We start from the raw sequence: 13,959 nt of genomic DNA on the forward strand, positions 1-13,959 counted from the left end.
GGGAGTCTCATTGACTTACTAGGCAGCGGTGATAGGCAGCTGAGGCTTCCTCAGGCAGAAGTCCAAACAGGAGACAGAACCAGTCCAAAGCATTGGCAAATAAGCCTTGAACTAAGATAGTGTTTATGGAAAGAAAGAAGGTGGATCCTGGCTGCAGTGTGCAGGCAAAAGCAGTTGTTGGCTCACTTGAGTGTGCTCGTCTTCTAGACCTGCTGGGACTTCCGAGGCTGGAAGAGAGAAAGAGAAAAAGCTGGGAACTGCCAGGTCCAAGACTAGGGCACCGAAACTGTCAAACAGGACTGGCCCATGATGGGAGCACGGAGCAGCCTTCAGCATCCTGTCAATTAGAAAAGGCTCCATGTGCTAACAGGCCGGCATATATATCTAAGTAGAACCCTTTGGGCAGAAAAAGCAAGATCACAGGATTTTCTAGAACAAGGGTCAGCAAATTATGGTCTGTGGGCCAAGTCTGACCCATGACTTGTTTTTGTAAATAAAGTTTTACTGGGACACATGTCTGTTCATGCTCCGATGGCACAATTGAGTCATTGTGACAGAGACTGTAGGGTTTACAAAGCCAAAAATATTTTCTTTATGGCACTTTACAGAAAGTGTTTGGCAACCCCTCTTCTACAAGATGGTGAGGCATGGCGTCAGCATGTGGTCCCAGGTGATGTGTTGGGTTTGGAGACACACCCTAGGCATGGGCTGAGTGGAATCCCTGAAAAGAGGGAAATGGTAAGGTCTAGGCAAGATGTCAAAACCACAACTGAATGGTTTAAAGTTCAGGACCATAAGTACAGGCAGAAACCAAGGCAGAAGCTCAGTTCTACTGACAAACAAACATGGTGGGGCTAAAGGCAAGAACGAGGCTTGGCAGGTTTGTCAGATCCCAGCTTACCCCAGTCATGGAAAGTACCAACTTTAGGACAGCAAGTCCAATTTCAGCAATGTGCTGGTGAGTTTGAACCAATGGTCAGTTTGAAGTGCTCAGAGCTGAGCAGAGTGGGGAAGACAGAGGCTGCCCCAGAAGGAAGGACCTATCAGGTCCAGACAGCCTGAATCTTTCTGCTAGAAAGTAGGAGGGTGGTGCTCTCCTCTCCACTCCCCCTTCAGGATGCTAGCTTATCACCGTCATCAACCCACGGTGATGAGATTTAAATGTCTCCTGAGGGGGGTTCCTAGACTTAGCAAATCAAAATACAAAACACTGAGTTCAGTTTGAATTTCAGACGAAGAAAAATTTTAAAATAACTATGTTTGAAATATTACATTGGACTACTTATACTAAAAAATTATTTGTTATTTGAAATTCAAATTTAACCGGAGTCCTGCAGTTTGTTTGGCAACCTCATTTCCAGGAAACTAGCTATCGTTGTGATAAATCTTGACTAAAGTAAGCAACGTTTTTTTGTTTGTTTGAGGAAGATTAGCCCTGAGCTAACTGCTGCCAATCCTCCTCTTTTTGCTGAGGAAGACTGGCCCTGAGCTAACCTCCACGCCCATCTTCCTCCACTTTATATGTGGGATGCTGCCACAGCATGGCTTGACAAGCAGTGCCATGTCTACACCCAGGATCTGAACCAGTGAACCCCGGGCCGCCCAAGCAGAATATGCGAACTTAACCGCTGCACCACGGGGCCAGCCCCACTAAGCAATGTTTTGACTCCTGGGGAAGCAAGAAATTTCTAGTCCTTTGGTTTCTTCTCTAGTCCTTTTTGCTTCTCCCTCCCTCCACATATAGACTTCTTCTTTCTCACCTTCCTCCAGCTCCTCTCTACCACTTCCTTTCCGAGGGCTGTCCAGGAGAAAGAACCAACCGCAACCGCGTCTATCAACCCTTCCAAGAATTATCATATGGCTTCAACTGCCGTTGATTAAACAAGAAAAGGGCTGAAAACTGAGAAAGAAGAAGTTACTTCTTAAAGTGACTCACAGGAAGGAAACCTGATGAACAGACAGTTGGGTGACTGGCTTCTGACTCATCGGAGGTTTCTGTGCTCGAGATTTGTAGCCATCTCTTACTGTTAGTTTGCTATCACAAACCACTGAAATTGCCCTGACAGCACACAGTCTTGGTAAAAGACTGGGGTTTAGATTAACCTTTGGGCACTGCTGACTGCAAACACTAAATTAAAGTGGACATTTTTGGGATTTACAGAAAGCCTGTTAGAGAAAAAGAGAAGTCTCTGTGAAGGGCCGTCCTCCTGATTTCTGAGCATCTTGCCCGCACTCTGTGCTGTGAAGACGTCCTTAGGAGAGGCCCACGAGAAGTCAAATCTGTGCGAGTTGCTCTATGCTGTGGTCACACAGTGAAGAGGATGTGGGCTAAATCTATGCTCAGTGATGACTTTAAGAGCTCGGGTAATATGTAAGATACGTAGAAAATATTAAATGGATATGATCAATCGTTTCTCCAGCAGCCTTCCCACCACTGTGGCAGTCCTGGAGGCGCCCATGCAGGTCTTCCCTCAAGAAAGACCTTGCTGTTCAGCTCTAAGGAGGGCAGTTAGTTTACAGCCTCCGGCTCTTGGCACCTTAGGATCTGCCTCATCTCTTGAGCTGTGACCGTGCTCTTCCTGGGGCAGCCCCAGCCATTGGCTGAGCGCAGAGTGGGTGCTAGGCCTGGCTGTTTCTTTTCAACATGGGACTCCTCTGATGAGCAGTCTTTGTTCTGGAATTCCCCTCTTGGTTGGCCAAAACTTTCTGAGATCTGCACTGCGGTCTGAGGCTCTCCCTGTCCAGTCCTGCTCTCTCCCTCTTTTATCTTCACAGATGTTACTCCCCAATAAGCCTCTTGCATTCTTCGTTCTGCCTCAGTGTCTGCTTCTCCGAGGGCACACTTGACACAACCATCAGGACCCCAGGAAACGGGCAGGCCAGGTGCCACGCTAGCAAGGAAAAAGATACTCTGAGGGATGTGTTCTTACCAGAAAGGAAGAGGGAAAAGAGCATACTCCTTCCTGTCCAGGAGAGTACAGGAATGAGAAGAGAGGTGGAGGCGGCATGAGACACTCCCGCATCAGGTCTCATCTCTCCTCTTACTTGGAGCCAAGCCTTGCTGGGAGAGGGAACCACAGAAGCGTTCAGAAAGGCATGGGAGACGAAGAGTATGGAGGCAAGTGACCTGCTTTCCCACACACAGCCTGGAGGAGGCTGAAGGCGACTGGGGGAAGCCCCACGTTTGCTTTGGCACCGTGTCTAACATGGCTTGAGTGGGACGGTGCAGCATTAGCAGATGGAAGGACCTTGGTAGATAGTGAGGTGATGTCTCCGTCTGTTCCCACGTGCCCTGGTGAAGGTCAGGGAGGTTCAAGGGGGACCGCTGGAAATGCAGAGGACCGAGGCTGGGAAGGAGAGGACAGCGAGATCGCAGTTTGATTTCCAGAGGCAATGGCAGTATCAACGTCCCACGGCTACAGATGCCATTGCATGCCGATGGACAGACTAGACCAGGACACCTCAGGGATACCAGCACGGGACTTAAGCCAGCCCAGACACACAGCAAGGGGGCCCCTCAAGACCAGAGGTCACCATGCTGATTTCCACACCCACGGCCACATGGTAATGACGCCCCCACCAACCAGAGCCCCGGGAGCTAACATCAGGAGACCAGGGGACAGTAGAAGAGGCCGAGATATGCTGACTGACCGTGCAAGTGTAGTCTTTTCCTCCATGCTCCATGGGGGTGGGGGGTGCAAGGAAGATTTGTTGGAAAACAAAAGAGCTTCGTATTTTTGCGTGTCTGAGAGTGTGTGAATCAATTAGTGACACCACTATACTTATATAAACCATTCTACATTTTGAATTTTATTCCAAGCTCTGGAGTTAAGGAGGCTCTCTTAAGTTGCATCCAAATAGCAACTTCCTGCAGAGAACCCCCACAGGCTGGATAAATTACAGCATCCATGCGTGGCGAACGTTTGGCTTCTCTCTAAACCACATTTTCCAAGGGGTGGAAGACAAACCACTGGTGATGGCCAAGATGATTTTAGGTTGTATGTGAACACCGTTAATTAACACTGAATCACACCCAAAATGTCCCATTTCCAGTTTCTCTCAGCCCTTCTGATCACGTAAGAGAAAGTCTTGGTGGTGCTCTCATCTCTAACCTAGCTAACACTTTCCCATTCCTCTGACTCGCTTTTTTTTTTTTTTTTGGTGAGGAAGATTCACCCTGAGCTAACATCCACTGCCAATCTTCCTCTTTTTTTGCTTGAGGAAGATTAGCCCTGAGCTAACATTTGTGCCAGTCTTCCTCTATTTTTCGCATGTGGGACATCTCCACAGCATGGCTGCTGAGTGGAGTAGGTCCGTGCCCAGAATCCAAACCTGTGAACCCGGGCCACTGAAGCGGAGCGCGCGGAACTTCAACCACTCGGCCACAGGGCCAGCCCCTCCAATTCCCCTTTTTAACAAAGTGAGAGCAAACTTCAGGTGCTGAGTCTCAGCAGCCCCCCGCCCCCATCTATTCTCCGTGAAGCAGCCACAATGATACTTGGACAGAAGTCAAAGCACGCCATCTCTCTGCTTAAGACCCTCCACTGTCTCCTCATTTAACTTGGAGGAAAAGCCAAATCCCTCAGTGGCCCTTAAGGCCCCACTTGACCTGACACTTCACAGTCCAGCCCCTCAAGCCCCGCTCCTTCTGCTTCAGCCACAGTGGCCTCCTGAGCCCTCTCGGAATGTCGGTTCTCCAGATCTGCCAGAGGTCACTTTCATAGTGAGGAGTTGCCTGGTTATCCTAGCCTGGGTGGCAGATCCCTTCCACACTCTGTCTTCTCCATTCTGCTGTATGGACGTGCGTATGCACAATATGTTTTACTTATTCGTAATTTTCTGTTGGAATTTTGCCATTTTTTAATAAATTTGTCGTTTTTATTTCCTGCCTCTCTCGTGTGAATGCAAGCTCCATGAGGTCAGGAATTCCTGCCAATTTTGTTTACTGCTGTAACTGCAACCCCTAAAATTGGGCCTGGCATATACTGGATGCTCACACAATGTTTATTAATTGAATACCTGACTTCTCAGCTTGCTCCTGGTTGTTACTGTCAATATCATGTCTTCTCTCTCTCATACTTCTTTTTGAATTCTCCTTCCTTTCGGGCAAAGCAAATACAAACAAACAACAACACAAAATACACGATGCTATTAGTACCCCCTTCCCAGCTTCATGGAAATTCTGAAATGTATATATATATATGGGATGTGGAGTGTTGAGGGAAGAGACTGGAGAATTCTTGACCTGGTTGGGCCCTGCCTTTCTCCCAGCTCCTCATTCATCTTCCCTCTGGTACTTGCTGCTCACTCTTCTCACATTCCTGCCTGGGGAGTTCTTCTCTTCAGTGAATTGTGGCGTTTGGGCTGGGAGGGTTGGAGCCCACAGGCTCCGCGTTTCCAGCATCCCCTCACTGACAGGGTGTGTAGCACAAGAAACACATGTGCCAGGCTGTTTCTTCTGAGGGCCAGAATTTGGAGTCACTGTTACATTGCGTGGGATGATAAGTCACACACACAAATCTAGAACTTGGGAGTGGAGCAAGCTGGCCCAGCCCCGTATGGATGCCTGATCTTGTTGGCACTGCTTCCTCCTGTCACCACAGCACTGTGTCGGGTTACCAAGGAGACAGGAACGTTCTGATGATATGCTCCCCAGAGCGTGGGTGGCAGCAGACAGTCAGTCATCAAGGACAACACCCTAATGCTTGGCTGCGCCCCTCCTCCCACACCCCAAAAGAAGCCACACAAGGAGCTGGAATTCCAGGGGCTGCCTTTGGAATTCAAAGCAGGGCTTGTCCACACATACTCTCTGGTCCTCTGTGCCTCTTAAGGAGATTCTTGCTGTTGGATCTGTTGGCTTCTCTAAGCCTTGGGAGTGTATTTGTGTTGTAAGAGGACACCTGGGTTTTTTCAAGGATCAGAAGAGATTGGCGGCTGAGCTCACCTGCTGTCTTATGGATGTAAGGCTGTGAGACAGGGTCCTTGATCGTTACGGAGGCCCAGGTAAATTGGAAGGAGAGGTGCCAGAAGCAAGATCCTTAGGCCCCAAGGTCTGGGATTCCTCCTCTGAGCTCGCCGGCCTTCAGCAGAACAAAATGCACAGCATGGAGACGTCCACCCAAATTTGAGAAGGAACAATGCCGTCTACCGGCGAACTCTGATGACGAGCTGGCTCCGTTTCTATGTGCCAATGCCTCAATGAGACCACGATTTGATTTGACAAGCCTTTGGGAGTATACAGGAATTACATAATAATGCTACCAAACACGCTTAGTGCTTTCATCTTTACAAAGCTTGTCGTGTCCATTCTCATTCTGCTCCCCACATGAAGAGGGTTTTATTTTCCCCAATTTACAGATGAGAAAGTAATTCAAACTCAGGCCTCATGACCCTAAATGTGGGGTGCTTCCCGGTCTCTCCTGGTAGATGAGTTCCTTAAAAATGGGCCGCACGAGGCTGAGGCCTGAAACCACAGGGCTTTCTGAGGTGGTTGCAAACTGCAGCTCTCAGCCCAAAAGCCAGGAGTCAAGAAGAGGAAGCACATTGCACTGGAGGCCCTGACCACGTCTCAGGCATGCGGAGTGTTTACATGTGTTCCCCACGGTCTCTATAGCAACCGGCAGCGGTGCAAAAATGCTTCATCGGTGTTCGTAAGAGGATGAGAAGACAGCGTTCCGAGATCCTATTTCTCCCAGGGCAGGGCTATTTCCGTCCCCCGGCTTCATGGCTTCTCTCAGCAGCCATTTGGCGTGAAGGTTTCCACAGCAGGGAGCCGGTTAGTCAATCCAACAGGCATTGGAACTGACAGGATGGAAAGGCTGCATCTCCTGCTCCCTGCTCCAGGCAATGATGCGTGGAGTCAGGAGGGGATTTGGTTGTTAAGAAGTTTCAATAGTAAGGAGCTGAGAGGTTGTGGTTTCCAGCTTTCAACCACAACATTTAAGGCGTGTCCCCATTTTTCTTATAGTTTCCATCATTACCTAATTCTCCCTGAAGAATCGGAATTGCTGTATGATGCATATATATCGGTGATGTGTGCTGAGGCTCTGGGCCGGCAAACAGCATCATTCTCAGAAACCTCCGTCTGCAGGCCCCTTGCCCACGGTGCACCTTGAAATTACCCTTCTACCCTTTCTACCCCAAGCGCGGCATGGGCTCCTGGGGCAGGAAGGGAGTCCACGTTGCTGTGATTACAACTCTAATTCAGCTCCACGGATGTGCGACAGAACATTTTCTCTCTCTGCGTGTCAGCTTGTGACTTACAATATGTGATTTATGTGGAGTTTGTTAGCGCACTGTGCAGCCAAAGCACCGCTCTCAGTGCTTCGGGAGAAACAAGAATGAAAGAATTGCTGACCCCCGAAGAACTCATGCTGTGGTTTAGCTCAGCTCTTAGCGCTGAACGAGGCCTTACACACTCAGCACGTGACCAACATATCTATTAAGGCCCATCTGAAACCGTGCACCTCCGCAGACACGTCTCAGGTGACCCGGATTCAGGGGCAAGCAGCTGGTGCCGCTGCCCAAGACCGTGCTCAGAAGGCCTTGCTTGGGGCCTAACTCACTGCCATGGCTGTCTTGCATCATTTCTTAATTTATCTTTGAATTAGTGTTTGTTCAGTGAAGTCTGATGGGACAATGGAGCTCATGTCACTGGTGACCCTGCTCCCCACACCCAGTCCTGGCGTCCCAAACCTCGACCAACCTCCTCTTCCCACTCCTGCTCCATGACTGCCGTTAGCCCTCGTCAAGGGTGGCTACCAGGTCTTGTCTGCAGGCAGGGAGGCCTCATTCTACCTTCTGCCCCCTGTAGGAGCCCTGGGAGTGGACACAGGGAGGCTCATGGTTGGGCATGCACCCCGCGACATCTTGGGGAGGAGCATGGCAGTGTTGTCCCTGCCCTGGGCTGGCAGTGTCATGGTACGTTAGGCAGTCGACTTGGTGGGGTCCTCTCACTCACCCCCGCCCACTTACCCAGCATGTCCTGGCATGGAGGTTGCAATCCCTTGGGGAGCATGGTGGGGTGAGGCGGCAAGTAGTGGAAAGGGGAGATTTTGCAATTGAACCCCATAATCATGTCACTGGCTCTGGTCCTGGACCAGAGGTCCCCCAGTGACTCCCTCTTTTCGATCTAATCAGATCCTGAACACCTGTCGTGAATAAAGCCTGTGGAAGCCAATCCTGACTTCCTATCACTTCAAGTAAAAACAAATTGTATTCTGTTCCTCATAACCCATTTCAACTATAAAAATACCAAAATTGACTATGAAAGTAAGATATGAGTACTATGAAGTCACCTCACAAATATGTTTAATATATTTGATGTGTAAAATACACTTAATGTAATCACCATCTTTAGAACTTGCTATCTGTATGAAATGTGTTCCACATCTTAAGCTTTTACAAACATTTGTTTGTTATGAAAGAGCGGGCACAGTGTGAAATCTACGTCATAAGTGGGCCTGGCGGGCGCTTTTCCTGCAGAGTGAATGAACCTTTGTTCTCTAAACTCGGGCAGACATTTTGAGTGTTGAAAAGTATCATTTTGATGATGATTTCTTTCAACACTCTTCCAGCTTTAGAAAGGAAGAGTATAACTAACAGAGCATGAGATTCCCCTCAAAGGTATATTTTTAGCAAAATAACACCTTGCAAAATTTCCTCTCCTTCTGTTCAACAGCTGGGAGTCTGCATGGGAGGTTGGTCCAAACTGACACACGTTCACTGGGCGTCTACCATGGTACAAGCCGCCCCTGGGCCCTGGGCAATATGTGGGGTGTGGAGATAAAGAAGACAGTCGCTGCCTCTAAGAAGCACACAGGACCCTCAGCTGGGGAAGAGGTGCAGATTCATTGCTGCTGAAGGCATCTGGCCAATGAGAGCGTGGGCAGCTGGCAGACCTTTCTTAGTGGCTTACTCCACCCTGAGCACCATATTGTCAGCAGAAGGTGGCTTGGCCCGTGCTGACTGTGGACAGGGCTTGATCACTTACAGGCCATTGGGAGTTGCTGTCCACAGCCTGACGCATAGAGAGCCTTGCTTCCCATTTTTTCTCTTGCACAGAAATTGCTTCCAGAAAAGCACCGTTTCTTGGGTCAACATGAAGATTAGCCTGTGGAAGATCTTGGTAATATTCGCTGTTAGTAACAATTTGTTAATTATTATTAATTAATGTTGATTGTTATTAATTACAAACAAATATTATTAAGGACTTACAATATACAAGGCACCATGCCAGATTTCAGGCATATAGTCTCTGCTTTCAAGGCGTCATGGTAAATTAGAGGAGATATATATGTAAGCAAATGACTAAACTAAAGTGTGTGTGGAAATCGAGCATGGGGAGTGACAGTCAGAAGACCCAACCTTAAAGGTCAGCTCTGACCAGCTGACTCAATGACTTAGTCAAGCCGCATTACTTCTCTGGGCTTTGTTTTCTTTATTCACAAAGTGGGTTTGTGTCTGGGGGGAGAGAAGTTGTCTATCTGGTCGCCAAGTTGCCCTTCTGTCTTAAAATTGCCTGACTCTTTGAATCTCCTAGAAATAACCTGTGCTCCATAGGCAAGATTCTCTTTGACCTGGGTATTCGTTTTCTAGAGCTGCCATAGAAAAGCACCACACACTGAGTGGCCTGAACGACAGGAGGGTATTATCTCACAGTTCTGGAGGCTAGATGTCTGAGATCAAGATGTCAGCAGGTTAGTTTCTTCTGAGGGCTGTGCGGGGGAGTCTGTTCATGCTTCTTCCATAGTTTCTGGGGGTTTGCTGGCGATCTTTGACATTCCTTGGCTTATAGAGCTCTGTCTTTGTGTTCATATACTGTTCACCTGCGTGCATCTCTGTCCAAATTTCTCTTTTCCTATGTACACCAGTCTTACTGGATTAAGTTATATACCGCAGTATAACCTCATCTAGACTGTGAAACCTCATCTTAACTAGTAACATTTACCATAACCTTATTTTGAAATAATGTCACATTCTGACGGGTAGGACTTCAATGTATGAACTTTGGGGGGGCACAATTCAATCCATAATAACTTGTTTTACTCATTTCTACCTTGGAACCCTTGGTCCATCCTTATCCAAGATGGTAAATCGTTTTCATTTCAGTTGGCTGCCTGATCAATTGGAGTGATTAAATGGAGTGCTGTTAGAGAAGGGTTGAGAGTCAACATCCAGGATTAATGGGAAAGGTGACTGGAATTGGTTTGGATTTGTTGTCATGGGTACAGAATATAAGGAATAGGAGTTTGATGGTGTCTGTTCACCCAAGGATCAAGAGGCTTAAAAATCCTAGGGCTCATCCTTGAAGCAGGGACCTTACCAAAAAGTGAAAAACCTGCAAAAGACCTGCTTTTTTCAGATGTCTCCAACTGAGATGATCTCCAAAAGGTGATTGGCATCTGGCAATCTTGCTGCATTCAGTAATCCTTGCAGGGTCTTTCAGCCCAGCCCGTGAGAATGATCAGATCTCCAACAGGACTCAGCTATTCCATGATGGGAGCGAAGGGAGTTAAACTTTTAGAAAGACATAATCAGTCTGGACTTTCTGAATATATTCCCTGTGTGGTTGAGAACTTGTTTTAGCTGCAGAGTTGCAGCTGGAACCAGATAGGAAGTGAGCTTCTAGAAGCACCAAAAATGAATCCTCTCTCCCACTCTTGACACCTACAGCATCAAAACCACCAGATGATGACAGCTGCGGTGGAAATCCAAGGATTATGTGGGAGGATGTCCAGCTTGAGCTAGCCAAGCTTGGTACAAGAGCCAAGAGACGGAGAACGACAGGAAGCCGGCTGTCTGTGTCATTGTGGATACAAAGGAAGTACTTTCAGGACACAGAGGGGAACTGACTGGGGACCTTAAAAACAGCTTGGACTATCCAGGGAAGTCCTTCCTTTTGGTCTCGTCTGCTGAGGTCCTTGAGGAAAAACCGGCAGACTGACAAGGCCAAAGACTGCTCATCGCCAGAGAAGATTTCAACCGAGGCCTTTGATGATCTCAAGTGTCATTGTCACTGATTTGAAAGTTTTCCCATCATAAGAGAGGATCAGGGACGCACCCAGGCGCTGTATCAAATGCTTCCCACTAGTGAAGGCTACACTCTCTTCCATGGTATGGTAGGTTGATTGCATCAATGGTCGAAGTTCTTCACGCCTGCCTGCATCTGTCCCTTTGGTAGCGTCCTCCCACGCTGGTTCTTGGTTTGGTCACTGGCTTTGACCCCAACAGAGGCTTGAAAAGCACTTGCTCATTTCTGCTTGCTCTCTTTTATCCCAGCTCTCACCAGGAGCTAATCTGCTGGAGCTGAGTCAGAGACACATGGAAGAGAGCCACGCCATCCAACCAAGGCCTTCCTGGACCGTCTGTCCTCCAGTCGCCTAACAAACTGACCACAGGCATGTGAGCGAGCCCAGTCAACATCAGCCAATTCCAACCCAGACCAGCAGAACCACCTCTCTGACCTGTTGACTTGTGAGAAATAAGAAAAGGTTGTTGTTTTAAGTCCCTAAGTTTCGGGGTGGTTTGTTATACAGCAGTAACTAACTGCTACATATGATCTCCCACATGTAGGGGTAAAGGAGGCGTAAACTGTGTCCACTGTTGGAATTCTCTCGTGACTAGGAAACTCCGAAGAACTTATGGGGCAGGTTTGTTAGGAGGCCTTGTTCTTTCCCAGGAGAGAACTTGTCCTAAGGTAAGAACAAGTCACATAGAGAAGCTTGGCCTGGGAACAAAGACTCAGTCATTAGAGGCTGCAAGAGTCCAGCACAGTGTCTGTCGTGCTAATGGGTCTTCTGATTTAGGCTCAATGGATTCTTGTCTGACTTTTATGGCTGAGGGTACAGGGAAGGTATAAGCAGAAAGAATTATGTCGTTAACAGCTCTGTAGGACATTGGGGTACAAGCCCCCCAACTTTGGGATCAGTGTAGAAACTTGTAAAGCTAAAGCAGAATCACAAGATCTGGTACAAGAACAAGGTACAAGTTTGGCACCCAGAAGATTCCAGCACCTCAGTCAAAAACAGGGCAAAGATAGGGTTCCCCGAAGAAGAGAACTTAGTCACGTCTGTCTCAAGAGCTACATTAACTCATTATTTCATTCATTTATGCATTCAACAAACATTGAGGGCCATCTGGATTACAGTGTGTTAGGTTATGTTAAGGGGAGACAAATGAGTTCATAAGGTAGAGTCACTGCCCGCAAGGGCCCCACAGACTGGTTCACATTAAAAATCGGTTTCCTCGGGGGGCTGGCCCCGTGGCCAAGTGGTTAAGTTCGCGCGCTCCGCTGCAGGCGGCCCAGTGTTTCATTGGTTCGAATCCTGGGCGCGGACATGGCACTGCTCATCAAACCACGCTGAGGCAGCGTCCCACATGCCACAACTAGAAGGACCCACAATGAAGAATATACAACTATGTACCGGGGGGCTTTGGAGAGAAAAAGGAAAAAAACAAAATCTTTAAAAAAAAAAAAATCGGTTTCCTCTTGTGTGCCCTGATTGGTTGGTACCAGCTTCCTGGAGCACTCTCGAAGAGCCTTGAGAGGCCACGTCCTGACTCAGAGGAGTGCTGCCGTTGACCCGCATGTCTGCTTTGGCCACATATTCGCAGGCCTGGTGGTCTAGCTTTGTGTCCTTGCTCCAAAGCAGCCTTTGGCTGTAGACTCACGAACGAGGCCTTTTGCCTGTATTATACATAGAACCCATCCCACTGCCACTTCCGGCCTTGGCCGAGTGACTGACAAAGGGTGAACTGATCCTGATGACAAACAAAGGAGCATGATGTTTTCTCTGTATCTATTTCCGCTCCTCCCTCGAAGTCGGAAACGCGATCCTCGGAACAGGGATGAGTTGGGGTATGGAGGGGAAATCCACGTACAGTGACAAAAAATACCCCACCTTCCTCCAGCTGAGCGACAAGGGTTTGGAACTGTGGGAAACTGTAACTCCTCCTTAAAAATCAGCGCTGAAACATTACCAGCCCATGTTGACTTGGTGTTATTTGGGCGACAAAGTGAAGAAAAGCCCAGCAGTCAGGTTTCTTGTATTGATCTAGTGCGAATGTGGTTAGTCTGTGGACAGCCTTGGCAGGCCTGCAGGAGCTGGAGCGTGCGGCAGAGCTCCCAGCGGGCACTTGGGGAACACCGTTGTGACTCTTCAGGGGCCTCACTGAGGAGCTCAGCCTGACCGGACACACAGTCCTCACATAGCTGTTGGGGGACAAAAGATTTTAAATTCACTCTACTACGCTGTTCGCAAAGGTCTGTTTTGTGAGCCATCTGGAACTCAAAAGACTGAGTACCTAATACTCAGTACTTAATTGAATACGGCTTTGAAGTCTGCAAGACGAGTTCTCAGACCTCTGCTCTGCCATTCTCTACCAGTGGGACTGTGGGCAAATGCCTTAAGCCTCCACGTGTTACCTGAAAAATAGGGATAATAAGGTAGTTATCTCAGGGTTTTTGTGAAAGTTGAGTGACTATGTAAGGTGCTCAACAGAGAGCCTGGCATGCGGTAAGAACTAGTCACTGATAGCCGTAATTATTAACAGGTAAGTTCTGGACTCTTGGAGCATCACCCACACCTCCTCCCTTTTCCGCCTTCTCCTTTCCACTCATGAGTGATATTGGCTCTATCTCCCCATGGCTGGAAGCTCCAGGTGCAGAAGCCCCCAGTGGGACTGGGTCTCCCCTCTTCTTTTCCCAAGCCACACCTCAAGCCACCCTGCAAACGCAAGCCATGTGGCGGCACACGTGTTTCCAAAAGGAGACGCTGTTTTTTTCAGCAGCCAGCTTCCTATTTCCAGGCCCCTTTTGGCTGGCACACCGCAGACACAACCTCCTGTGTGTGTGGGGCCTGGATCATTGTGACACTGCAGAATGAGAGGAACGAGCAGGGGAGGAGGAAACGGAGCTGTGGCTCAAGCCAAAGTCAACAGCACCCTGGAAGCTAAAGT

The 13,959-nt window shown here is 48.4% G+C and overlaps 1 protein-coding gene across 5 annotated transcripts in view; it reads left to right on the forward strand.

Moving 5' to 3' along the window:
* PDHX (pyruvate dehydrogenase complex component X) overlaps nucleotides 1–13,959 on the forward strand; it is a 179,739-nt gene that overhangs the window by 131,588 nt on the left and 34,192 nt on the right. The window contains exons 13-14 of one of the 5 annotated variants that reach the window (XR_011423820.1): nucleotides 10,675–11,120; nucleotides 11,281–11,505. The exons of 3 other annotated variants lie outside the window; for them this stretch is intronic. The gene's annotated coding sequence lies outside the window, so the exon portion shown is untranslated. Of the gene's footprint in view, nucleotides 1–10,674; nucleotides 11,121–11,280; nucleotides 11,506–13,959 lie in introns of those variants that run through there. One more of the 5 variants, XR_011423819.1, reaches the window with a different exon arrangement.

This window comes from Equus caballus, chromosome 12, assembly GCF_041296265.1.
Source record: "Equus caballus isolate H_3958 breed thoroughbred chromosome 12, TB-T2T, whole genome shotgun sequence".
NCBI lineage: Eukaryota > Metazoa > Chordata > Mammalia > Perissodactyla > Equidae > Equus > Equus caballus.